This window comes from Cibotium barometz, chromosome 57, assembly GCF_041138505.1.
Source record: "Cibotium barometz isolate CiBa-2024 chromosome 57, ASM4113850v1, whole genome shotgun sequence".
NCBI lineage: Eukaryota > Viridiplantae > Streptophyta > Polypodiopsida > Cyatheales > Cibotiaceae > Cibotium > Cibotium barometz.
Genome location: NC_141102.1, coordinates 10,381,564 through 10,406,503, shown reverse-complemented (window position 1 = coordinate 10,406,503; position 24,940 = coordinate 10,381,564).

The following is a 24,940-nucleotide window of genomic DNA, read 5'->3' as shown; positions in this document are numbered from 1 at the left end:
CCATCTCATGTACACCAAGCGAAGCTCTGAATCTGCGGAGCTTCTCTGTACCCAATGCTTTGGTGAAGATGTCAGCTACCTGATCCTCTGTGCTGACATAAACAAGGTCAAGGTCTCCTGCCAAGACCTTCTCTCTGACGAAGTGGTAGTGGACCTCTATGTGCTTCGTACGAGCATGGAAGACTGGGTTCCTGGCCAACTGTATACTGCTAATGTTGTCACAGAAAATGACAACTTGTCTATCCACTGATAGACCCAAATCTGCAAGTAGCTTCCTCAACCAAGCTACCTCACATGCTGCCATAGCAGCTCCTCTGTACTCGGCCTCCGTACTCGATAGAGCAACCGTAGGCTGCTTCTTGCTGCTCCAAGTCACAGCAGCACTCCCCAAAGAAAACATGAATCCACTGGTAGATCTTCTGTCTGAGATACTACCAGCCCAATCAGCATCTGTGTACCCATGTACACATATCTCTGTCCCAGTCTCATAGAATAGTCCACAATGCAAAGTAGACTTCACATACCTCAGTATGCGTCTCACTGCATCCAAATGCGGTTTCCGTGGAACCTGCATAAACTGACTCACCAACCCAACAGCATAGCTCAAATCTGGTCTGGTGATCGTCATGTAGATCAAACTTCCTACTATGCGTCTGTACATAGTAGGATCCTCCAAGATCTCTCCTGAATCTGCACTCAACTTGCCATTCTGATCCAATGGCACAGAAATAGGCTTACAGCCTATCATACCATACTTGGACAACATGTCCAAGCCATACTGTCTCTGCAGTAATCCAATACCATGTGGTGACCTAATCACCTCAATGCCCAAGAAATATCTGAGCTCCCCCAGATCCTTCATCTCAAACTTCTGTCTAAGCAAGATCTTTACATCAAAGATCTCTGCATCATGGTCCCCCGTAATGATCAAGTCATCTACATAGATGACAACAAGCACAACTCCTATATCACCATGTCTCACATATAGCGAGAAATCTGCATTGGCTACATGAAAGCCAATAGTGACAAGATATTCAGAGATCTTGTCAGACCATGCTCTTGGTGCTTGCTTTAAGCCATACAAGGCTTTCTTCAACCTGCAAAGATGCTCGGGGTGACCCACATCCTCATAACCAGGTGGCTGCAACATATACACCTCTTCTTGCAAATCCCCATGCAAGAATGCATTCTTTACATCCATTTGATGTAAAGACCATTGCTTTGACGCAGCCACTGCTATCACAACTCTCACCGTTGCCATCTTGGCAACTGGGCTGAAAGTTTCCTCATAATCAATCCCATATGTCTGCGCATATCCTTTGGCTACCAATCTAGCCTTGTACCTGTTTATGCTTCCATCACTGTTATGTTTAACTTTGTACACCCACTTGCATCCAATGGCTTTCTTGCCTTCAGGCAATTGCACTAAATCCCAAGTTTCATTTCCATATAGTGCATCCATCTCCTCATCCATAGCTTTCTCCCAACACACATTTCCAATAGCCTCATCAATGCATGTGGGCTCTACAACCTGCACAACCTTTGCCATATATGCATAGTGATGTGCCACATAACCATCATAAGTAAATCTCTGCACAGGATTTCTCACTCTCCCAGATCTTCGCAGCTTCTCATTCATGGCTTCCATAGCCTTCTTTACACCTGGTGTTCTCATAGCTGGGATCCCAAGCTCCTCATCCAGGCTCATATCTGAGCCACTAGACTCTCCATCAACATGAAAATGCCCTGCAGAAATGTCAGGCATACCAAGGGGCTCAACCACTTTCTCTTTTCCTTTACGTGATGTACTAATCACATTTGCAGGGCTGGTATTATGACGCAGCCTGCCACTCCATGGTCTATCAACAGACCCACTAGATGAGGACTCTCCTGGTCCACTCAAAGACTGTGATTGCTGACCTGCATTCTATGCAACCACACTTCCACTCACATCAGCCCCAACAGCTTCTTTTTCAGCAGCATACCAGCTGCTCATCTCATCAAAAACATCCCTGCTTACCCTCAACTCACGTGTAGCAGGGTTATAACACCTGTATCCCTTTTGCTCAAGGGAATATCCAATAAACACACATTTTTCAGCTTTCGGATCTAGCTTAGTTCTCAGCTCACCTGGCACATGCACATATGCAATGCATCCAAAGACTTTCAGATGAGACAAATCTGGTTTTCTGCCAGTAAACCTCTCCTCTGGAGTTACATCATGTATGGCTGCAGTTGGAGTCCTGTTCATGATGTATACTGCTGTAGAAACAGCCTCAGCCCAATAGCAATGCGGCATATTCTTCTCTTCCATCAATGCTCGCGCAATCTCAGCAATGTGCCTGTTTTTCCGCTCAGCAACTCCATTTTGCTGCGGAGTGTATCTGCATGTGAACTGTCTCCGAATACCATTCTTCTTCAAGAATTCAGAGAACTCATTGGAGAAGTACTCTCCCCCTCCATCTGACCTTAGGCACTTTACATATTTCCCTGTTTGCTTTTCAACCAAAAACCTGAAGTTCTGAAAGTGAGTGAACACCTCACTCTTCTCCTTCATGAAATATACCCACACTTTCCTCGTGTGGTCATCAATGAAAGTCACATAATACCTGCAGCCTCCCATAGATATGGTCTTCGTAGGACCCCATACATCTGAATGCACAACATCTAGTGCATTTCTGCTCACATATCTGTTACGTGGAAACACATGCTTTGTTTGCTTCCCAAATTGGCATGCTTCACATATTTTCTGCATACCTTCCACTTTAAATTTTGGCAGCCCTGTCACAATTCCTTTTGTCTGCATAGACTTCAATCTCTGCACATTTACATGTCCAATTCTTTTATGCCATATGTCCGTGTCTGCAACAACTCCTGAACCATTTGCAAACATCGCAGCACTCATTTCAGGCATGTCTACATCCAACGTAAACATTCTGCCCACTCTGTTGCCTTTTGCAACCAACCTGCACTTGTCTTTAAAGTCTTCGACATAACATCCATCAGGGTTAAACGGAACCTACAAACCCTGCTCAATCATCTGGCCAACTGAAACCAGATTCTTGGTTATGTTCGGTACATGAAGTACATCTGCAAGGTACTTCACTTTGCCATCCTGCATAGACAATGGCACATCTCCAACGTGGGCAATTGGATGAGCAGTGTCATCCCCTGTTTCCACAAAACCTGGTCTTTCCGGGTTTTTCATTTCCTTGAACCACTCCCCATGACTCGTCATGTGGTTCGAAGCGCCTGAATCCACATACCATACATTATCTTTTTGTGCTGCATCAACATTTTCAGACATGGCATTCACGACATGCTGCATAACAAACAACCTTTCATTATCCTCATTATTTCTGCTTGAGGATGCATAGTTGTTTTGCTGCACTTTCCCATTTTGCATGTCAGCCTGCTGCTTCTTATAACATTCTGACTGCACATGTCCAGGCTTACCACAATAATAGCATTCACGTGCATCATTATATTGCCTTTGCCAATTTCCACGGCCTCTTTGGCTCCCCCTGCCTCTAAATTTGCCTCTTCCACCTGCGTGTTGTTGTTGTTGTTGTTGATTCTGGGACTGTTGTTGTTGCTGCTGCTGACTATAATTCTGATTACCTGTTCGGCCACCTCCTTGACCGCGTCCATGGCCTCCTCTACCACGTCCTCTTCCTGAACTCGTGTAGAAAGCCTGTTGCTCTGAACTGTTTTTACTTTGTGAAGACTGTTGGTCTTCACCTAAGTTCTTCTCTTCGATAATCAGCATAGACACCAAATCTGTAAAATTGGGAATGTTTTCCCGAGTCTGAATAGACGTCTTGAACGCCTTGTATTGTGGCCCGAGACCACGTAGACAGACTTCCACCTTGTCATCATCATCTACTGACACACCAATAGATGCAAGGGATTCCACAATACCCTTTATCTTCAATGCATAGTCATTCACAGACATGCTCTTTTTTTCCACAGTATGAAGTTCATTCTTCAACTGTATCTTACGTGCCTTGGTATTTGTTTCATAGAGCTTTACCAAGGTGTCCCATGCCTCCTTGGGGGACTTGGCATCCTGAATGTGCCCAATCATGGTGTCCTGTATACTAATGGATAGCCAATACATTACTTTCCTGGCTCCTTGGTTCCAGTCTTTGAACTCTTTCACATCTGCAACAGTTGGATTTATATCCGGTATCTCCGGTGCCTCTTCATGCTCACCTTCTATGTAGTCCCAATAGCCTTTTCCCATCAAGAAATTCGTCAACCTGAACCTCCAAGCATGGAAGTTATTCTTGTCCAGCTTCTCAGCCACAATCTGTGTTATGCCATCATTAGACATCTTGCCAAACACACAATTTTACCAGAAACTGCACTCTGGTTTTTCTGCACAACCTGCAGTATTTTCTGCACAGCGGTACTGTAGTACTCAAATGTCACAACCAGTGACTTCAATGTGCATACATACACCCAATGGCAACTGTAGACCTCTTTGCAGCACCCACAGTGTCTGCACAGTCAATCTGTCTTCCTGCAGTTCTTAAAACAGAGTTCTGCAGAGAATCGATGACTTACCCGCAGTGCTCGAAATCGCCTGCTTTCTGAAAAACGGAGGTCCAGACGCGCCCGAAACGTGTTTTCGGCCTGAAAATTTCAGTCCAAAGGACTCTCCAAAGGACTGTATAGTTGCCCTATAGCTTCACTCCCGCGAAGAAAGCTCCTCAATCAGAAACCGTTTGCCGGTGCCTCCCGTAGAGCTCCCGACAAGGGTGTAGTCACCAACACAATAGGGAAGAGTAGTTGAAGCTCTTACCCTCGTACCACTTCTTGTGGTTCTCTTGCTTGCAGCTCAGCCCTTAGCACGAACCAGGCTCTGATACCATGAAAAGATGCAGGGGGGAAGAGAGCTTGAGCTCTTGCAAGCACACACACACACACTCACAAAACCCTAATAGAGAACACACAAGGTGAGAGGCTGAAAATCTTCTTCTTCTCTACTCAACACTCAACACACCATATACAAGAATAAGAGTACACACAATATGAAAGGTACTCAACCAAATACATACACGGGTTCTCTATAGTGTGAACCCGACTAAATGAGCTGGCACTATAACTATGCCAGTCTCTAGAGTGGCTATCACACAGCCTGTCATCCCACTGGCCGCATATCACCCAAGATCTCACCAACCATGCCAGTGGTGTAAGTGCGGGGCCTATCCCCCAGGCGGGTCATCAGTGGCCACCGCCTGACTATCCCCCAGGCGGGTCATCAGTGGCCACCGCCTGACTAGATGAGCTCGATATCTCAACAACCATCGTAGGAGATGTAGGATCCATAGTATCTTCAAGTTTGCCTTTGTCTTTTGGAGTAGAGGACTTCCGAGATCCCATAGGAGTGGAGGGTGGGAAAACACAAGGGAAGAAGTGTCGTACCTCCAAAAGCGCATCTTCCCTTGTGTTTTCCCACCTTCCACTCCCTATGGGATCTCGGAAGTCCTCTACTCCAAAAATGTGTGTAAATAGGAAAAAATGGAAATGAATGCTATAAATCCCAAAAATGCCTAGAGGCTAAAGAGTGTGCCACTAGCGTGACACCATTTGAAGATGACACCTATCCAACATCTATCACTACTCAAATTTGATATATTGACTAATATTAGATAAAAGAGGCCTAGTTTTGGTGACTCACTACCCATATTTAACATATTGATCTCGTCGAAGCCTCAAATAGGCCTGATCGTGGGTGGTGACATGTTGTTAGTTGGGTGATGGGCTTGGGGGTTTGGGGGGAAGTCAAAGTGAAGTACCATGATTGGGGTTTCTGACCAAGGCTCGATGACATGGTAGGAAACACGTCTCGAGATCATGAGAGCCAGCTTGTAAGGTTCTCTCTCTCTCTCTCTCTTTGTCTCACACACTCTTCGTGTATTGCAACAAAGCAATCATATGAGTAAACAATGCAATCTTCCTACTTGTGCAGATATTATACATATAGTAAGCTACAGGACTGCTCTGTTGGTGGCAGCTTCCCATTGGTCTCTCTCTCCCATTGGCATACAACAAGTACATGAGCCACACTTGGCATACATACGGGTTCACATTTTACTTCATGTCCTTCAAGGCTACCTATAGTGTTGCATGTACTTCATGGCCTTCAAGGTCAAGCATGAACCATGGCCAAAGAACATGAGAAATAACAAAAAACAAGGCAAAACAAAGCCCCATCAGCTCCATGAAGCAAACACGATGTCATGTTTGCTTTATGGGGCTGCTGGAGCTTTTTTAAAACCTTGTTTTACCCTCTCTCTCATGTGCTCATGATGGCACTCAAGGTAGTCAAGATCATGGCACTCAAGGTAGTCAAGATCATCGCACTCAAGGTATTCAAGGTAGGTGGACATCATGGCCTTAATTCCCTCGTGGCCTCATAGCCCACATTGCCATCATGGGCTCATAAACCAGTCATAGGCATTCAAGCCAGGTGAACCTCATGGCCTTAATGCCATCACAGCTTCATAGCCCATGTTGCCATCATGGGCTCATAGCCCTCATGGCCCTAATGGCCCTAATGGCCTCCTTTCCCTTATGTCATCTTTGCCCTTTGGCTACCTCATCACCGTCATGGGCTCATAGCCCTTGATAGCCCTCATGGTTCTCTTATGGCCTCTTTGCCCTTATGTCCTCTTTTCCCTTTGGCCGCCTCATATGTTCATGGTGACAAAGCATGGCCATCATGGCCCTCACATGGTTCTCTTTTCCCTTTGGCTGCCTCATATGTTCATGTCTTGTGACAAACCTTAGCATAGGGAGAACCATAACAAAAAAACCCCAACATCCCATTGGAGAAAACACGGCATCGTGTTTGCTCTAATGGGCTGTTGGGGATTTTTTTTTGTCATGGTTTTCCCTCTTTGTTTTTGTCATGGTTTGCCCTCTTTGTTTTTGTCATGGTTTCCCCTATTTCTTCTATGTTTTCCATGGTTAAATTTTGTAGATTACCTTGACAAGGTTCACATTGCATTGCTTTGATATGGTCTTATCTTCGATTTTTCTATGGCTTTGCTAACTTACCTAAGCCACCAGTGGTGCACACAAGCATAAGGCCTTAACATGAACGCTTTTACCTTAACCTTAATGCCTTTTGATCTTAGTTTTTGATGGCCTTATGGCCTTCTTGTTCATTAACCCAAAGCCCTATGGCCTTGACCTTGTTACCTTTTAGCATAATGGCCTTACCCCCCCCCTAATTGCCTTATCATTTTATGACCTTAGCTTAGGGTAGTAATGGTGTTAGCATAATGGCCTCACCCCGTATGGCCTTACCACCTAATGGCCTTCTAGCATAATGGCCTTATTACAATTCCCTTACTACCCTAAGGCCTTATGGCCTTAGCATTATGGCCTTACTACCCTAAGGCCTTATGGCCTTAACATTATGCCCTTACTAACCTAGGCCTTATGGCCTAGATGGCCTTATGGCCTAGATGGCCTTATGGACTAGATGGCCTTATGGCCTTAGCATTATGCCCTTACTAACCTAGGCCTTATGGCCTAGATGGCCTTATGGCCCTATGCCCTTAATAGCCTATGGCCTTATGCCCTAGCTGGCCTTATGCCCTAGCTACCATATGACCTTATGGCCTTATAGTATTATGCCCTTACTACCGTATGGACTTATGACAATGTATTTATAAGAAGGTCTATTTTTTAAAAATGTTTGAAAACTTTTTTAGCTTCTTTATCATACCAAAATTTTTCTATAATGTTATTTACAAGCACACATGAATCAATAGTTAATGCAAAATTAGAGGTAGGCAATGAAAAAGATAGTAGCATCAGCAAAAAAAGAGGGGGAAGGAAAAATGACCCTCCACTAAAAAGCCAAGCCTCTATGGGTGGATGTGCCTTGGAGGAGACTAATGAAACTCTAGGCATTGAGGGTGTCCACACTCCTCATGTTGATGAGTTGGTTGATGTTGTGGGGCCAGCTGTTTTGGTGCCATTGCAGGTGAATGTCAGGGAAAGTGAGGATGTGGAAAGTGGGGAACATGAGGTTAGTGATCTTGACTACAAGTGGAGGTAATGTGATTAAAAAGTTCAAGTTCTGGAGTTCGAATAGTGTCCTCAAGTTCCTTTGTGTGTAGATTGATCACTTATGCTCATGTGAGAGGATTAAGAAATGATGTATCGACCCTCAAGTCTGTAGTTCAACATGAGGGGTACATAGTGGAGAAGGGTGCATTTATTGCATCAGTTTGTACATGTAAGGGAGATGAAATTGTTGTGGATGAGGCTATATGAGGGCCTCTTGGTCTCATTTATGGTGGTGAGGGGTTGAGGGTGAATCTAAGGTAGAATTAGCAAGCATGCCAGACCAAAACAAAGTGGAGGCACATAAGGGTGGGGTGTATAATCATTGATCATAGGAAGATAAGTGAGATTGCTCTACTTGCAGGCTTGCAAAGAATGAATGCGTGAGTATATTTATGGCGCTGAAACTTGAAATTCACTATGTTTATGGTTTATTTATCTAATATTTTAGGTTTTTCTTTATAATGATAGCATGCAGTGATCAAATCTAGCTTGAGAGATAAACTTATAAATGGCAACAACATTTGTGAGTGTGATTGAAAATTTAGACGTTGCATAAGCCTTAGTCTGAGAAAGTTAGAACATGATTGATGAACACGGGATGAAATCGAGTCGTGCAGTTGAAACAGAGTCTAGCATAGGCAGAATCTCATGAGGGAAGCCAAATGGCTGAATGTGCCAGAGATTATTTTAGAACACAGTGAGGGTGAAACTGATTCGGCTAAGGAAGGAAGGGATCACTTATTCTCATGGATGTTTGATGAAGGAAGGGATGACCTGTTCTCATGGATGTTTGACGAAGGAGGGGAATATCCTCTTTATAACTCAGCAAATCTAGTTTTAGGCTCATACACACGAATGAGGTTAATGAGGTTGGGCAGAATTAAGCACCCATGGATGTGGCTAGGCTATCCGCATTTCTCTCTGCAAAATTCAAGATGCCAATTAGAGCATGGGTAAGAGGAAATCCCAGACTGTGGATTGATCTCAAAGACTGGATGGAAGGATGAATGCAAAGGCCGATCCTCCTACGAATGAAGGAATACCTTTGCCTCTCAAAAAGGATGAAGATATGGAGGAAGGGAGAGGTAACCTACCCAAACTTGTCCAGATCTCGGATACCAAATAGGAGAGTATTATGAGAGTGATGACACAAATTCAACACTTCCAGTGGTGCACAAGAGTTATCAAGCTCTTGCAATCCTAGATATAGGGAGCCGGAGTAAGTATGGTCACAAAACAATGTTGGGAAAAATGAGGAAAGCTAGCCTTAGAGTGGACAAACCCTTAGAGCGGACAAACCTCATTATAAAGATTGCTGACAGCACCATGGGATTTTTGTAGAACTTAAAGATGGCTGATGGTACCATGTCATGACCCATGGGATTTCTGTGGAACTTGAATATGAAAGTCTTCTCCTTTCAATATTGCCATACATTTGCATTGATGAATCTTACCGGACATGCGGATTCATATGATGTGATTCTCAGAAGGCCTTTTATGAAAAGTGACAAATTGGTACATGATTGGGACACATATCACATATATATATATACGGAAGGATTTACAAATCCTGAAAGTGGACATGCACACTTGGAAGGTTCATCCCATGGATGGGGGGTTGTTTGGGAACGATTCAAAAACTACAGATAGAAACAAGACCTTACGGGTTTTGTGGTGGCTCCATCTAGTTTCACAATCAATGCGGTGTCATCCATAGGAGGTTTTCCCCACTTTTCCCAGCATTGTTTGGTAACAATGCTCACTCCTTCCCTACCATATAGGATGACAAGGTGACTTGAAGCTCACCAAAATTTAGGGGCAGTACTGCATTGAGTTTGTCTCCTTCAAAATACTGGCCTAACTTGCTCACCCGGACCATAGGAATGCCAGTAATTTCGTCTAGTTCTATGGATCCTTCCTCATCATAGTCTTGTTGGAACTTCCTAGTTCCACCTGTTCTTCCATTCCTTCCTTCCTTCCATCCAATCCTTCAAATCCTTGCATAGACTCCGGCTACCTTGGTGTAAGGTGCCGATGGCAATCTGGAAGACAGAAAGGAGGAAAGACCTGCAATATCTCTTGGAATGGCATGGGTTCATGAATTTGGTTATCCCTATTCATGCTTAGGCTTTTCAAGGTGTAGGGTATAGGGATATGAACTTCAAGATCTTTTCTTCTTGGGTGGTTGTCCCTCAAATTCTTCTTGGGTGGTTGTCCCTCAAATTCTTAAGATACGTAGAACATGGTCCACCTGGTGTGCGTTTTTGTCATGGGCTTTTGGGTCTACCTCCTGGGGGAGATTCTAAGGGAGTGCTTGGTGGTTGGGACTTCTATTAAGCTCCTGGGTTTCCTTGATTGGTTTTAAGTTGGGCATATAGAAACTTCTCGGAGGTTAAAATGCTTGAGGTTTCTCCGCCATTTGAGCTTGACAATCCTTAACTAACTCCTGAGCCGCCTTCAGTCTCCCCTTTTTGATCGGGTTTAGATACTTGGCTAACTTTCTGGGTAGATGACTAGGGTCTATTTTCTCTCTTGTTTGAGGGGTAGATGGTAGTATCATTTCTTTGTTAGATGAGGAAAATGACACATTGGTAGTTTTCCCCTCGTCGGACACCCCCCCTTTTTGACTAACTCGGCTATCTCCCTTGCCAATCTTCATGCCTTTTTCTTTTGAGAGCGCCTAGTTGTTCATCCCTATTTAAGAACCTGCTTAGAAGATAGATCCTTGTGTGTCCTCAAGCTTCTTGCTTTTGCAAAGACACCTCGGCCGAGCATGGGTTGTGGCTCTCCTCCTACTTTGCATTCAAGTGACTGCATTCAAAGGCATTCTGTGGATGAAGCCATCCCATATACTCAGCAAGTTAATACTGGTACTAGGTTTGGCTTAATTTCCCTTCCCCATTGCACCCATTCTTAATGGGAATTCCTTGCACATATGGTCTACGCCAAAACTAGTGTGCATAAGGGAGTTAAGGTGGTAGTACTCACAAGGGTACTAGCCATCCCTTTCTTGGCTGAACACTCAACTATTAGATGAGTGTAATGATAGCATTGCATAGGCAGTTGTTTAGACATGTTGTTTAAGTCTTGTCCCTGTGGTGTTGCGGGCTGCTAGGTATAAGAGGTACATGTGCTCACCCTCCATCACGTAATGACTTAGGATTTGTGGGGGTGGGCTGCTTAGCTCAGGGGGTTCTAAGATGGTGTTGTTGATGGCTTCTCCCTCCTCAGCTTCTTCAAAGATTTTGGTCAGGGCCAATTGGTGTGAACAAGAATCACTCGAGAACCACCTTCCTTCGTGCCAAGCAGCATTTTCCAGGATTAAGGCACCCTTTTGCATCATCAATACGTTGCAAGGCCAACCTCAACTTTTCCAAGTGATCCATGCGGCTTGAATAAATACAAAAATCATCCAAAAATACCCTTATAAACTTTCCCATGTAAGGTGCAAATACCTGACTCATGAGAAGCGTTGATTGCTGGTGCATTGGTCAAGCCAAATGGCATCACCCTATCGGCATACACTCCCCAAGGGGTGATAAATGAAGTTTTCCTTTGATCTTCTTCACAAATCCGGATTTGAAAGTAACCAGAGTTACCATCACACACTAAATACAACTCATGACCTGCAAACTTGATCCAGAATCTCATCCTGAAAGGGTAGAGAATAATAATCCATCTTTGTGCATGCATTCAGAGGGTGAAAGTCCACACACATGCCATTTTTCACCCTTTTTGGGAGTGACTACAACTGGGAAAATCCACTCTGAATTCTCTACTGGAAAAATAAATCCAGCTTCAAGCAAATTAGTTACCTCATTCTTAAGCACCTCTGCTTGCACTACTGCCAAACGCCTTAGCCACTGTAGCACTGGCTTACTTTGGGGCTTGAGATCAATCTTGTGCTCTACTAGGGTAACTTGGCATACTTGTGAGTAGTTGTTTACAAAAAGGTTAGGAAATCCATCCAACATTTTTAAGTAATTCTCCCTTTCAGTACCTGCTATGGACTCATCATCAAGAAGAAGTTCATTCTGTTGGTGAACACTAGTGAGGTCCACATCTCCTTTCTTGATGTTGGTGAACACTAGTGAGGTCCACATCTCCTTTCTTGAACATGGTTGAAGAAGCTTCCCCTTCCAAGGCCCCATTGTCTTCAGCATCCCCTCGATCCCTTCCCATGGAAAGACCAAATGCAACTCCCTTCACCTCCCCTTTTGAGATGGAATCCTCAGAGCTACCACTTGTCTCCTCTTCATCGGATAACTCTAACTCTGAACTTTTGAAAGTTGAAGGTTCACCTCTTACCACTTTCTTGCGAGTGACGATGTTGTAGTGGACCTTCTTATTCTCACCTTGTAGAATAAGATCACCTATCTCCCACTTTTGAATTGCCTTCACTTGGCGAATCCATGGCCTACCCAATATCAATGGGTAAGACCTAGCATCAGGCTTTGTAGGAATCACCTGGAAAGTTGTAGGCACAGAAATACCACATACATCCACTCCCAAATTCCTGACAATTCCTAAGGTTTTCACCCTAGTATTATCAGCAAGTTTGATGCGATAGGGAGAGTTAGTAGAAGACAACTTTAAATCGGCATCTTTCATTGTTTTTTCACTCATGACATTGATTGACGCACCTCCATCAATGTCTGCATTAGAAATTGTTTGCCCCTAATCAATCATCACAAGCACATCATCTCCTACATCAATATCCACCTTTTGAGCCATAGGAGTCCCATTATCCCTCTTCTTCTTTTTCTTAGATTCCCTTGTGCTAGCCAGCTTACCCCATTCGTTTCTAAGCTTTGGAGAGAGTGCCAAAAGCTGCCCAAATGTGATTTGTACCGTTTTCTCCCTAAGATCTGTTAAGCGATCATAACTAAGAGATCCTTGTCCAAGAGGAAAGTTAGATTATCCAATTTTTCTCCTAGACGACTTCTTCTTCTTCTTGGCTCCTAGTTTTACGACCCCTTTTTGTCATTAATGGCATCAATGTTTCCTCTTCTTCTTCTGAGCATGTTTCCTCTAAAAGTGCTAAACTTTTATCCTCTCTTTTTCTCAATTTTGGACACTCAATGCGATAGTGCCCCTTCTCTTGACATTCATAGCATGTGACACTATTTCTATCCTTAGGTTTATTCTCAACTCGTAGGTGGCCTTGCGTTGACTAAGTGTAACTTCAAATCAGCAAATTCTGCCATAAGTTGTCCAATGTTATGATCCAAGGAGGGGGCTTGTACCTGAGATGTTGAGGCTATCTCTACTCGTGGTGGGGTCGGCACACTCGGAGAAGATAGGAATGTGGACTCAATATGAAGAGTGGCCTCCTTCTTCAAAGCAATACAAAGAGCCTCTTTAAAATTAGTGGGATCTTTGCTAAGAACTTTTCCATGCAAGCGGGGATTCAAAGCCATGATAAACTTGCTCATCTTAAGGTACTCCATTGCTAAAGAACTCTTTGAATCTCCCATAGAAGGTTAAAAGAAGAAGCAACAACATGTAAAGCAGCTTGTTGATATTTGATGAACAAGGCTTCATACCTCACTGAAAAGGCAGAAACTGACTCTCCTTTGGAAAATCTGATCCAATTGTAATAGTAAAGCATTTGGTGACTTCACTGTCCCAAATCTCTCCTTCATTGCTTTGGTCAACCTTTCCCAATCATTCTTGGAATCCTCTGGGGTGGCAAAGCCTCATGCCAAGCTAAGGCCACACCTTCCAAGAAATCTGGAAGTATTTCTGCCCTCTCCATAGACCAACTCGTCAAGTGGCATGCTCGGTTAAACTCTCGGAGATAACTCCCCGGGTCTTCTCTTTCCGATCCTTGGAACACCGGGAAGGTTGAACATCTTGAACCAAAAAATGAGTAGCAACAAGGGAAATTTACTTATTTCAAAATAACTTTTCTTTAATCATGCGGGACCTTGAGGTTAAAATAGAATAATTCTAAGTAAAACCTGCCCGCCGTCTCCACCAAGAAGATGTGACATAAAGTTGGGGTTTTGACTTCGGTCACTTCTTAGAATCAAAACACACTTGTATGAAACCTCACCAGCTCCCTTTCTCTCCCTAGGTTAAGAGATAAACACATCAAAGGTGAGATCATAATTCATGGAAGGAAAGATGCAAGGCTCAGGAGAAGCAAGAATTTCTACCAGTCTTGCAGCTCCAAACAAGAGAGCAATTCTTTGTTGGAAGAAAATCTTCCGACTCAGGATTATGTGAACGGAAACATACGGGGAATGTTGGTAAGGTTCATTCATTCATTTGAATTGGGTGATTTGTATGGAACATCTTAAAGTAAAAGAATATAGCAATCACTTTACAAGAGGATAAGATACATGGGATTTACTTTTTTATAAGAAATCTTGGGACATGTTATCTCAGAAGAAGGCATAGAGATGGATCCTGAGAAGGTGCAGGCAATTGTGGCCCTCCCACCACCTACCAATGTAGGGGAGGTAAGGAGGATTTTGGGTAAAACAAAGTATTACCAACGCTTTGACATGTTCTCTAAGAAGATGTATCCTATAAATCTTTCGACAAAGAAGAATGTTTCTTTCTAATGGGGGCCCAATCAAATTCAATATTTTTGTTTGCTCAAGGAATGCATGAGTCAAAGTCCAATTGTGCAGCCTCCTAGGTGGGGGGGGAGGACTTTTATGTGAACCCAAGTGTCTCATCACATTCAGTGGGTGCTATACTCTTGCAAAAGGGAGAGCAAGGGCGTATGCAACCAGTGTATTATGCAAGCTGACAAATCACTAATTCCGAGGAGAGGTATGGTGAAATGGAGAAAGGTGGTTTGTCTCTACAGTAAAGAAGTTCAGGTCATACTTGTTACCTCGCCTTTTTTTCTTCCTCACATCTCAACCTTCTTTACAATTCTTGGTCCGCAAACCCAATCCTGCAGGAGGGAAGTTTGCAAAGTGGATTTGCGAGCTTCAAGAATTCTTTTTCACTTCTATTACAGAAAATACCACTAGGGCCTCTCTTGCAGATTTGCTTACAAGGAAGGAAGAGGAAGAAGGAACAGGAACAGGAACAAAGGAAGAAGTATATGAAGATTCGGAGACACCACCAACAACTGTTTTCACTATTCATTTTGAGATAGAGCCTTTAGTCCTTCCAAGCAATGTGGGGCTGGGGGGATAGTTTTATTTGATCCAGAAGGAAAAGAGGTATGGGCCAACAAAGAGGTAGGGAATTTCCAAAGGCTATATCAAATAATGTGGCTGAATACAATGCATTAATTTAGGGATTAGAAGATTGCATAAAAGATGAACTTCAAGAGGTAGAGGTTAAAGGGGATTCACAATTGGTCATCTGATAAATGAAAGGAGAATATAAGGCAGGGAGTCCTAATCCCAAGAATTGTATAAAAGGGCAATGGAGTTAAAAGAAGCTTTTGAGTTTTGTAAATTTGTGCATGTTAACAGGAAGGATAATCAAAAGGCTTATGAATTGGCTACTAAAACTTTGGCTTCTTTCAAAGTAGCTATTCTTGCATTAATGGATATAGGTTGGCCTGAGCTCCAAGATGTTCAACACTATTTAGATACAGGGATACTTTCCTCCTAGAGTGAATCCTCAACAGAATCAAAGTCTTACAAGGAAAGCTCATCCTTACACAATTCTAGGGGATGTTCTTTTTTACAAGCAAGGTTACAAGGAAAGCTCATCCTTACACAATTCTAGGGGATGTTCTTTTTTACAAGCAAGGTAAGATTCTTAGGAGGGTAGTGAGCCTGGAAGAATCTAAAAGGATTATGAAATTATGTCATGAATGTTCAGGTCACTTTGCCTCAGCCAACACAACTCGGAGGATCCTTAACACAGGTTATTATTGCCCTCGACTCAACAAAGATGTCTATGAGTGGTGCAGAAGCTGTGAAGTATGCCAGGCATATGGGCATAAGCAATTGGTTCCCGGACCCTTAAACCCTATCCCAGCATATGGTCCATTTGAAAGGTGGGGATTAGATTTCATGGGCCCACTTCCTCGTTCCTCACATGAGAAGTATTACATATTGGTGGCCACAGATTATGCAACAAGGTGGGCAGAAGCAAAGGCCATGGTCAATAATAAAGCAGTGGCTGTGGCATTCTTTCTCAGGGAATACATATGTGTCCAATTTGGGTGTCCATAAGAAATCCTTACGGATGGGGGGAGGTCTTTCAGGAATGACTTGATTGAAGCTTTGGTGTAGAAATTAAAAATAAAGCATGCTATGTCAACTCCCTATTATCCCCAATGTAATGGTTTAGTAGAAAAAACTAATGGACTGTTTTGTGGATCTTTAGGGTTGCAGGAAAGCACATAAAGCTTGGAGAAGAAGAAGCAAGAATGCACACAACACACAATGTATTAGATTGTGTCAATGTACAAAAGATAAGTTAGCCCTAGAAGGATGGACGTATATACAAGCCGAGGAAAAAAACCTCCTAAAGAGGGAAAAAGTGCCCCGACGGTCCTAAGTGTGTTCACACACATCACTGCCTATATATATATGGCAACAAATCCCCCTTGGGAGTAATGGTGTGAACGAGAGCTGGCACTCATGTATAGGGGAGTGCCATGCCCGAAGTAGATCAGTCCACAAAGGGGCGCAAGCCCAAAGCTTTGCGAAAAGCTTCGAGCTTCTCACGAGGAAGCGCCTTTGTGAAAAGTTCGGTGGATCGGCGAGGTTGTCCTGTGTTGGCACATAGGCCAAGCTAATCTCTCCTGCTGAGAGTCTCTCCCTGACATAGTGATAATGCACCTCAATGTGCTTTGTGCGAGCATGAAACACTGGGTTTCTCGCAACTGCCAATGCGCTCTGACTGTCAGTGAAAATAGAGGTGGCAGACTCCTGTCCAACACCCAAGTCAGCCATAAGCCGTCTGAGCCACACACACTCAACCGTAGCTATGAAAGCTGCCCTGTACTCAGCTTCACAACTAGAAGTGGCCACAGTAGGTTGCTTCTTGCTCAACCAATATATGCATGAGCTATCGAGCATGAAACAAAAACCACTTGTGGACACTCTTGTGTCATAGCAACCAGCCCAATCTAAGTCCGAAAAAGCATGTAAATCTGGCGACAACGATCCCCCCTTGGGATAAAACAACCTAAGATGTATGGTGCCACTCAAGTAGCAAAAGATGCATTTAATTGCCTTCCAATGCTGACATGCTTACTTGTGAGATTGCAAACTGAATGTTCGGCCTCGTAATGCATACATAAATGAGGCAACCAGAGTGTGACATCAAAGTGATCTCCAGTATCATGTAGACTCAACTTCAAACCTATCTCCATTGGAGTAGCAAAAGGCTTGCAGTCTTCAAGGACAAATCTCCACAACAATGTCTCAATATACTTTGTCTGACACAAAGCAATACCTCCATCACACTGCTTAAATTGTATCCCCAAATAATGATGCAAATGCCCCAAATTTGACATCTCAAAAAAGGCATTCAAATCAGCCTTAAAATCAGCAATATGACTCTCATTTGGTCCTGTGAGCAGCATGTCATTGACATAGAGAGCAATGATTAGATGTACATCATCCACATGTTTAACATACAAAGTGCTTTCTGTTGGACTATTTTGAAAACCATGTGCAGTCAAATATGCATGTATCTTTTCATACCAAGCTCGTGGAGCTTGCTTTAAACCATATAAAGCCTTTTTCAACCTGCACACTTTGTTTTCCTGCCCTCTTTGAACAAAACCATGAGGCTGCGATACATACACCTCCTCATGCAAATCTCCATTCAAGAGTGCAATCTTTATGTCCAATTGATGTACATTCCAACCATTATGAGCTGCCAATGCACAAATGCTACGAATGGTAGTCATACGACAAGTGGGAGCAAAGGTCTCATCAAAATCAATGCCCTTTTCTTGAGCATAACCCTTTGCAACAAGTCTAGCTTTATAGCGATCAACACTGCCATCTGGCTTTCATTTCAATTTAAAAACCCACTTACATCCAATGGCCTTCTTACCAATAGGCAAATCACACAAAGACCATGTACCATTCTTCATTATAGTAACATATTCACTTTGCATTGCAGCCAACCAATTTTTTGATTTTTGTGCCTCATCAAATGAAAGAGATTCTTCCTCTTCACACATACTAAACACAGCCAAAGCATAACAATCTGATGCATAAGAGGCATGCTCAAAACCTGAACGTGTACAACTAGACATAGGTGCATCAATTTTACTATCACGCAAGGTTTGCACCAGCCATTTAGGCATACCTCTAGCCTGCTCATTTTCAGCCCTATCCTCATAGATTACATCCTGTAAATCTGCATCAGAAATAGGCTGATCTATGATGTCGTTTGAAATCTGCATAGGCTGAGTATTTGCCTCATTAGGACTTACATTTGAATTCCCACCTGTAAATAGAGGCAACATCGTATCAAATACATCCTGTGAGCTCACACCTGTCTCTTTGGTACATGATAACAAAGTCTGTACAGCATCTTCCACAAAAACAACATCTCGACTAATCAAGATATGCTTTGACTGCGGATGATACAATCTGTAACCCTTGCTCTCAGCACTGTAACTAACAAAAATGCATTTGACAGCCTTATCATCCAATTTTTTGCGTTGTTGCATAGGCACTAAAGCATAGGCCAAGCAACCAAAGACACACAAGTGACCAATAGAAGGCTTCCTGCCATGCCAAGCTTCGTATGGAGTAATAGACTGCAAGGCCTTAGTGGGACACCTGTTGAGTACATATGCAGCACACATGACAGCCTCAAGCCAAAACGCATGTGTGGCAAAGCTTGGCTCTTGACCATACATCGTGCCATCTCCATAAGTGACCTGTTTTTCCTCTCAGCAACACCATTTTGCTGAGGGGTATACGGCACTGTACATTGGTGTTTTATCCCACGACTAGCCAGAAATGCATCACTCTTTAGACATGTACTCCCCCCCTCGATCAGAACGGAGGGTGCCCACAGTACAATTAGATACATTTTCAACCATAAGCATAAACTGTTTAAAGCACAAAAACACTTTGGACTTTGCCTTCAGTGGATATACCCATGCATGCCTTGAGTAATCATCAATGAAAGTCACGAAGTACAAGTGTTTACCAAATGACGGAGTTTGCATAGGCCCACATACATCACTATGTACAAGTTGCAATTTGTTGCGAGTGGCCCGCACAGAACCATCCTTTGGAAACGCAGAACGCTGCATTTTGCCCAAAATATAGCCTTCACAAACATGTTTCAATGGTGCCTCAAGAGGGGGCAAGGAAGCAACCATATCAAATTTCTGCAAACGTAGCAAACTAGCAAAGTTCAGATGACCAAAACGAGCATGCCATAGTTTTGCATCTGAAACTGCCTTTTCATCAGAAACTGTATTTGCTGAATCTTCCACACACTTGTCATAAGAATTGAGCCTATACAGCCCACGAAACAAGGTGCCAGATACAATAATCGTATCACCAGAAGTCAAATCATGAACAGTACATTTGTCATCCACAAATTTGACTACAAGTCCAAGTCTAGCAAGCGTAGAGATAGACAATAGATTCTTCTTTATCCCTGGCACATACAAAGCATCTGAAAGTGTGAAAGCGCTACCATTTGCAGTAGTAAGCATAATTTTACCAATGCCCTTCACTGGATAAGAAGCATTATTCGCACATGTGACAGTATTCCCATTAGGGATAGCCTCAAGAGAAGTGAACATATCACGATGGGAGGTAATGTGCTTTGTAACACCACTGTCAAAATACCATACATGAGAGTCAACAGAAACTGCCAAACATGCATCATGTACAGATGGGTCATACTGGCAATACACGCTAAACACCCATTCTGTATCCTGCACAACATTTGCAGAATCTGCATTTGTAGAAGCATCCGCTATTGTGGCTGCATTTGACTCTTTCTTCTTTGCCTCTTTAGCCTTTAGCTTAGGGCAATTCTTAATGACATGATCAGTTGCCTTATAATAGTTGCACCTGGTCTTTTTCTTGTCTTTATCAAGAGCCTTCTCAGACTTATTGTTGCTACCTATGGAAGGAGAAGAAGTTGCGGACCTACTAATAGGAGAAGAAACAGTGGAAGGGACTGCCTTACCACTTCTTCTCTGCTGGGCAGCAACAAATGCCTGATCAAGTGCATGCTGCCTAGCCCTGTTTTGGACTGCGCTTCTTGCAAGAGCTTGTTGACTAAAGTATCATACTTAACAACATCAGGGTTGTCCTCAGTAACAAGTCTCCACGTGGAAGAAAAAGTCTGATATGACTCAGGTAAAGCATCAAGAACAGTCTGCACAAGAGAATGATTAGGAATAGTCTCACCTGCAGAAATCAACTGTTCCTTGCTGAGATCTTTAATCTCAACAAGAAAAACATTCATGTCATCATCTTCCTGCATAATCTTTGATTCCAGCTCTTTACGCAGGTAAGAGATTTTTACCTCATTTACGACTTGCATACAAACCAGCTAGAATATCCCAAGCCTACATATGACCTGCATACAAACCAGCTAGAATATCCCAAGCCTACATACGACCTGCATACAAACCAGCTAGAATATCCCAAGCCTACATACGACCTGCATACAAACCAGCTAGAATATCCCAAGCCTGTTTTGCTGTTTTAGCTGAACGAATATGTGGGGTGATGTTACGTTTGATAGAAAGTGCAATCAAGGCATGAGCCTGCGCATCTTTACCATCCCAACGAGCTTGTTCAGCAGTGGGTAAAACATCAGTAACAGTAGAGCTGCTAGAACCTGCAACATCCACAATAGATCCTACATCCACAGAACCTGGACGTACATCCATACCCTGCACAATGTTCCACACTCCTTTTGCAACTAAAACATGCTGCATCATGTATGCCCAAAGTGGGTAGTTGCTGTCTCAGTCCAATTTGTCCATCAGATAACATGCGAAATACATCATTGCTATTATCAGCCATGGCCGCTGACTGAAACTGATGCAAAAGCTACCTGTAACGAAGCAAAGACTGAACAGAAGACAACTCGTGCTATGTAGCACGGTCCACAATAGAACACGTACGCCTATTTTGTAGAAAACTGCACTATCGACACAAAACGATGAAAACACCTGTGCAGAACTTGAAATGCAAAAACGGAGCCCGAAATGACCTCAGATGCAAAGTATAGGGACCTGCAAGTGCTCGTGAAAGCTCACCTCAATCGGAGAATGTGAATCAGAGGATGCCGATGGCGCCCTGGGAGCCGATGCTTGCTTTGATACCAATTGTTGGAATTAGGGTTGCAGGAAAGCACACAAAGCTTGGAGAAGAAGAAGCAAGAATGCACACAACACACAATGTATTAGATTGTGTCAATGTACAAACGATAAGTTACCCTAGAAGGATGGGTGTATATACAAGCCGGGGGAAAAAACCTCCTAAAGAGAGAAAAAGTGCCCCGACGGTCCTAAGTGTGTTCACAATCACTGCCTATATGGCAACAGTGGATATACTATGAAGAGAAAGTGGGATGTGCATTTACCCCCAGAGGTCCTATGGGCCTATAGGACAACTCACAAACTCCCTCTTGGTTTCACACCTTTTCAGTTAGTTTATGGAATGGAGGCTGTTTTGCCAATAGAATTGAAAATCACAAGCTTTTGCACATCTTTTGCACGCTTGAATAATGAAGAAGAAACACATGCCCAACGCTTAGTACAACTGGAGACCTTGGATGAGAGGTGACTTCAGGCATTTCAAAATTTGGAGGCTGCACAACAATGGTGCAAGGCAAGGCACGACACTCTCACGAAGAAGAAGAAGAAGAAGTGAGAACTCAAGCAAGGAAGCTTAGTCACATGAGGTATGATGGTCGTATGGAGGCTTCTTCGACGCTGGGAAGGCCCCTTAGGATAAAGCAAAAGTTCAAAAATAACACCTAACTCTTCTAGAGGATGCAAGTGGCCGGACGTGCCAATGAGTACCGACACCTAAAGATATTTTACCCTCGAGCACCATGGCTAGTAGACCCCTAAGACAAGCATGGAGGATCTGCTAGGGGGGGAAAGATGTGACATGAAAAATTGATATCTTTCATTTTCAATTTTGTACATATTTTGATGGTTTCTCAATGGTAATAAGGTCAAAGCTTGTCCAAGAAGATTGCAGCACCCACAATGGAATAATGGCGTGGTGATGCGGGGGCTTGGCGGCTACCCTGATAACAGCATTCTATCTTCAAATATAATGGTTTTACTTGATTTGGGGTGCACACATTGTAAATGCCATAAGTATGCTTGATAAATACTTTGGTATGGTAGATAGGCTAGTGATGTGGAAAATAAAAGTGGAACTTCATGCTCACATAGTTTTAATTGTATTATTAATATAGTATTCACCATAAGGCTACAAATTGGGGAGTGTGGAAGGCATGTGGAGGAGTGTGTGTAGGTGCATAATTGGGAAAGATTCTTCTAGAATGTCTACATGGAAGAGGAGAATTCTGCCATGTGTAAGTGGGATCTCCACCTACATGCCACTTATATTATCTCATCACACTTTCAAAGTCAAAAAGTCTTCAATTTAATAATCAATAGAAGACTTAGCCTAAGAGGACAATTGATGGTGACATCTACCCTTATGTCACTAAAGGGTTGAAGATTTTTATGTTGTAATTTGTAACAATGGAAGAGAGGGTGATTCTCCACCTATAAAAGAAACCCTCCTCTCCCTTTCAAATCAATGAATGAAGCCTCCTCAATTGAGCATTTTGTGTCATTGCCATTTTCTTATCTTCAAACCTTTATTCAAATACTCTGTTTACATGTGAATGAAGCCTCTTCAATTGAGCATTTTGTGTCATTGCCATTTTCTTATCTTCAAACCCTTATTCAAACACTCTGTTTACATGTGAATGTCTCATTTAGCATTAGCTCCTCACCATGATTAACCCAATTTTGGACCTCTTTGATGATTCATGATAAGTGGGATAAAGAGTTATTATCTTGGTGGGCCTATGACTTCTCAAGGTAGCCCTTGCCTTATTGCCGCCCTCCTTTGGAGGTAACAATGGTTTTAGCGGTAATGAGCATGTGGAAAGACTTTGAGGACCATAGGTAAATCTTTACGATTGTGTGCCGAGCAATGTTAACCCTTACCCTCTAGCTTGAATCATGAAGGAGATGAAAGGCAAGAGGGTATGTGAAAATTGAGATTTCATGCAAAGAGAGGGAAGTGCAGTTTTTTGTGGTCTAATACCTAAATTTCAACCGGTAATTACTCATCACTCGGGTATTGGTTTCAAAAATTGATCATATGGCTAGAAAGATCTTTGTATGCTCTTTCCACTCATATAACTAGTTTCGTAATCCTTTACTTCATTGATGATCAGAATGTCTCCCAAAGTTGCTAACTTTTAGTAGGGCAGTTTTATAGTCTTGTAGTAAAATGCTCATAACTTTTCACTCCGTTGCCCGTTTTTTAAAGTTTTTATATAGGCGCGAAGCTCTCTTCAAGCTCTATGTATCTATATAACCCTCTTTTGTAGAGTCTATATGGATTTAAAACTGCAATTCTCTATGTATCTCTGTTTTTATAGATGGCCATTATTTCTTCTTAATAATGATTAATTCCTCTGAATCTCTTATAAAAAAGAAAATCCCATGTTTCTTATCCTCTTGTAAAGTGATTGCTATATTCTTTTACTTTAAGATGTTCTGTCCAAATTGCCCAATTCGAATGGATGAACCTTACCAACATTCCCCGTATATTTCCATTCACATAATCCTGATTCGAAAGATTTTCTTCCAACAAAGAATTGCTCTCTTGTTTGGAGCTGCAAGACTGACAGAAATTCTTGCTTCTCCTGAGCCTTTCATCTTTCCTTCCATGAATTATGATCTCACCTTTGATGTGTTTATCTTTATCTTAACCTAGGGAGAGAAAGGGAGGTGAGGAGGTTGTGAGGTTTCATACAAGTGTGTTTTGATTCTAAGAAGTGACCGAAGTTGTGACCGAAGTCAAAACCTCATGTGCGCTTTTGCCGCACAGGTCGTAGAGATGGGGACTTGCGGAACACCGTATGCGAGCCACGAATGGCTTCAAGCATACAACCAGGAAAGTAAGCTCAAACAGAATGCAAGGATGTGTCACTCACCGCTCAAACCACAGTCGTATTCCCGCGTCGCAGCAGTGAAGGAGGAGCCGCCGTCGCCGCTCTACTGCCTCGCCGCACCGCCGTGCCGCTACACAGTGCTCAATCGCTCTCTCACTCTCTCTCTCTCTCTCTCTCTCTCTCTCTCTCTCTCACATGCAGGAGAAGGAAACCAAGGAGATAAGGCAAAAGCACTCTTGTATTCAACACATGAGAATGAGAATTTTAGGGTTACATTTGACTCTTATAGGTGACTTGGCCGTTCACACATGGGCGCCCATACATGGTCGGCCGATCCTAACCCTTACCCTACTGATATTCAAGGTGCGCCTCTCATCGGCGATCACCCAATCCCTTTATCCTTAACATATGGTGCCGATAAGCCTGGCCCATGACTCAGAATAGTTAAACTAATTACATGACGTAAAACATAGTACATCTCAATGTCCGTCATAGGAGGTTAACATGCCTCCCTTCCTGATGTAGATTCCGTCTTCAGAAGCTATGGTGTGGTAAGCTCGATAGGGTTGTTGTGGTAGACCGTCTGCAAAACATGGAAGTAGAGTGAAAGTATGCTGGAATTCAAAAGATATAAAGTGTATAAATTCAAGCATGTTAGACCACAATGGATGTTGCTATGAGACTTAGTTTAAGGGGTCACATGAATGAGCTAGTATGGCAAATTAACAGGAGTTTAAAATTATTGAAGGTAAATCAAGAG